Genomic DNA, 4,062 nt, shown 5'->3' with positions numbered 1-4,062 from the left:
ACAGTGCTACTATGGAAGGGATAAACTATGGATATTTTATGTTAGTGAGGATTCTTCCTCCCTTTACAGTAATCACATATAATTATTTGTCTTGTTATATGTTTTACTAAACCAGACCTCCAAATGTTCCTATTCTTTGTTTCCTTCTGATAGAACTCACCAGATTTTTTTTTATTCTGTGTCTCAGTTATGTATTTGTACTACTCTCATTCCACAAAGGAATTGAGGCGATTTACTCTTATCAAATAGACAGCTTTCTGGAATGGATCAAATGGACAGTGTCTACACAGCTCATTATGACAAGTCATTCTTGTTAGTGAAAGACAGGAAACTATTAAGACTGCCTTAAAATATATGGCATCTAGTATTCCAAATAAAAAACGCAATAACAGAAAATGGACTCTCTATGAAACACATTTCCCCTATTTAGGAAACCATTCTCAGACCTAGGTCATGATGGATTCACTTGCAGAATACTTTGTATACACTATCATTTTTACTGTTTATTGTTAAAAGTTACTGAAATTGATTATGAGACAAAGATAGAGGCTAGAAGAAATAGAACCTTATTTATATTGCTACCAAAGGTTTCCATTAAACAAAAGACTATGAAGGAAATCAAATATGCTTTATGTTCTTGAAACCAGTCGTATTTAATTTTTAGAAAAGAATAATAAATGAAACTTTAAGTCTCAACCTGAAGGAGGAAGCAACTTCCCTACCATTCTGTACAAAAGAGACTAAATTCTGGGAAAAATCTAAAGACTTGATCTGATTTTTCAAATGTTGAGCCTTCAGAGTCTGGGAATGAAGGATGGAGCCCAAAGCTTAAATATTTGAGCCCTTAGATTTTTTTTTTCCTGTAACACATGATCATGCCCCGGACCTCCACCCCAAACACTACAGCAGTTTTCCCCAAAGTGGGTAATGCCCCCTCCCCAGTGGGTGAGGAGAGCTTGCTAGGATGATCCAGGGGGCTGTAAGTAGACTCTGAACTTGGGCGAGTGCTTTCTGTTTGTTCACTTAAGGAAGGTTGATTTCTGGGGGTGGGGCAAAGGAGGAGGTAGTACCTAAATAAGTCTGTAGACCTCTGTAGCTCTGGTGGTCCCTAAGGAATGCCGATTTAGACCTGGTGATCTGGGTTCCATAGGGATGGTCCTGGTTGCCTCCAGCACCACCAAAGAACTGAACCAAACCCACACTAGTGGGGCAAGTATTGGTAGGAGTAAGGTAAAGAACCCCGCAACACCACTTGATGTAGCTTCTATTTTTTTAAGGTACCCCCTCCAGTTCAAAATCTATGCAAATATAACTAAAGCTGACCCCCTTTTGTCTTTCAAATTTAGCATTGCCAACTAAATAAGTATTTACTCACAGGCCTAAGTTTAATGAATCTTTAAGCAATGAAGAAAAAAATCTTTTTTTTCTGGTACAATTTCTTTTCTTTAACTCTCTTCCTTTTCTGGCTTATTTCATTCAGCATGATACCCTCTAGTTGCATGCAAGTTGCAGCAAACTGCATTGATTACATTTTTTCCCTTGTGGTTACATTATACTAAGACATTGTATTATCTGCTGCTGCATGGAAAAAAACTTAGCAGTTTAAAACGAACAGTGTAAATTTACTGCTTTTCCTTTCATTGCACTACACTTGGGCTTTATAAATACTGTGTTTTTAGCAAACTGAAGGTTTGTACCAACCCTGCATCAAGCAAGTTTGACACTTTCAAACGCACATATGGGTCTCTGAGTCAAATTTTGGTAAGTCAAACATTTGGTGTCATCATCATTGATCTGTTTTGGGGGCTTTACCAACCAAATCCATGTAAGACTGAACTGATAAATGTTGGATGTTCTGAGTGCTTCAGCTAGTTCCTCTCTTTCTTCCCTTTCTTCATACCTTCCAACTTCCTGAGACACAATAATATTGAAATTAGGCACTCTAATTATCCTCCAAAGGCTTCTGAGTGTTCAAGTGAAAGAAGGAGTCACGTTCAATCAAAAGCTAGAAATAATTATGCTTATGGAGGAAGACTTGGAAAAAGTCAACAGGGGTCAAAAGCTAGGTCCCTTGAGCAGTTAGCTAAGTTGTGATTGCACGGGAAAAGGGCCTGAAGGAAATTAAAACTGCTACTCAGTGAACACATGAATAATAAGAAAGTGAAATGACTTTGTTGCTGATAAGGAGAAAGTTTCTGTGCACTGCATAGCAGATCAAACCAGTCACAACCTTCCCTTAAGCCAAAACCTAATTCAGAGCAAAGTGCTAAGGCTCTTCAATTCTATGAGGGCCAAGAAACTGAAGCAGCTGTAGGAGGGAAATTTGAAGGAAACAGGTCAATTCAGAGGTTTAATGAAAGAATCTATTGATATCATGTAAAAACAAGTGCTAATGTAAAAGCTGCAGCAAGTTATCCTCAAGTTCTAGCCAGGATCATCGATGAAGATAGTTACATTAAACAATAGGATTCCAGGGGCTGGAGTGATAGCACAGTGGGTAGGGCGTTTGTCTTGCACTCGGCTGAGACCGGGTTCAATTCCCAGCATCCCATATGGTCTCCCGAGCACCGCCAGGAATAATTCCTGAGTGCATGAGCCAGGAGTAACCCCTGTGCAATGCTGGGTGTGACCCAAAAAGCAAATAACAGATAAAAATAAATAAATAAATAAAAACTTAGAGATTAAAAAATTAGTTTTTTTAAAAAAAAAACAATGGGGTTCCAGAATAGAAATACACCACCTTGGGGCTGGAGCGATAGCACAGCGGGTAGGGCGTTTGCCTTGCACGCGGCTGACCCGGGTTCTAATTCCAGCATCCCATATGGTCCCCTGAGCACCGCCAGGGGAAATTCCTGAGTGAAGAGCCAGGAGTAACCCCTGTGCATTGCCGGGTGTGACCCAAAAACAAAAAAAAAAAAAGAAAAAGAAATACAACACCTTATAAGGGAAGTAAATTGTCACCTCAAACTTACAAAGCAGAGAAAAGTCATTGCTGGCCTCAGAGCTTAAAGTTCAGATTGAATATCTTATTAGAGGCTAATAATGCACAGATGATTTGAAGTTATGCTCATTTACCATTCCCCCCAATCCTAGGGTCTTTAAGAATTAATGTTAAAGTTACTTTTTCTGTGCTCTTTCAATGTAATAAATAAGTCTGGACAATATTATATCATTTTACAAACTGGTTTACTTAATACTTTAAGCCCAATATTGAGACCTACTGGTCAGGCAGAAAAAGATTACTCTTAATATATCCCTGCTATTTGACAAGGCATATGGTCACCTAGGAACTCTGAACACGATGTACAAGTATATCAATGTTGTTTTTACACCTGTTAATATAAGTCATTCTGCAGTCAGCGGACCACAGAGTCATTTAAATTTCCATGTCTTATTATTTAAGAAACCATTTCTTTAAGCTATAGTTACCATAAGTGATTATTCCCTCAAACAAGCTTGCAAAATGAACTGAAAATTTCACCTTGCTAGATGTCATTACGAATATTTGTAATTCATGGGAGGTCAAAATATCAACATTAGTAGTTCTCAAGGAGTTGGTTCTATTTTCATAAATGATTTTGAGGGATTCAAGACTTCAGGGAAATAATTACAGATAGGACAAAAATAGCAAAGGAACTAAAATTAGAAGCGAAGCTGAAGATGTGGTGAAATAAACATACTCTCATCATGACACTTGATTGAATGAGGAGTTGCTTCTTATAAAGCAAAGAAAGAAGTTCCTCGAAAAGGATGTTATTCCTGATGAAGATGCTGTGAACCCTGTTGAAATATTTAGAATGACTTCTTCTGCATGGAATATCAAGAAACATAGTAAGAAAATAACAAATGATCAGAAACAACAAAATTTAAGATCTAGACTACAGAACTAAGCTTGCCATGGCAGTTAGATGTTGAAAGAAGGGGTGTTGAGGAGGGAGGGGACTGCTGAAAGTTTTCTGGGACGATGGTGGAGGAAAGCAGACATGCTGGTGCTTACTGTGGTGTAGAATTGTTGTATTTATGAAACTATCACTAACTATTGTCAAATTACAAACCATGGTG

The sequence above is a fragment of the Sorex araneus genome, chromosome 1, assembly GCF_027595985.1.
Source record: "Sorex araneus isolate mSorAra2 chromosome 1, mSorAra2.pri, whole genome shotgun sequence".
Lineage (NCBI taxonomy): Eukaryota > Metazoa > Chordata > Mammalia > Eulipotyphla > Soricidae > Sorex > Sorex araneus.
This window is presented reverse-complemented; position numbering follows the sequence as displayed.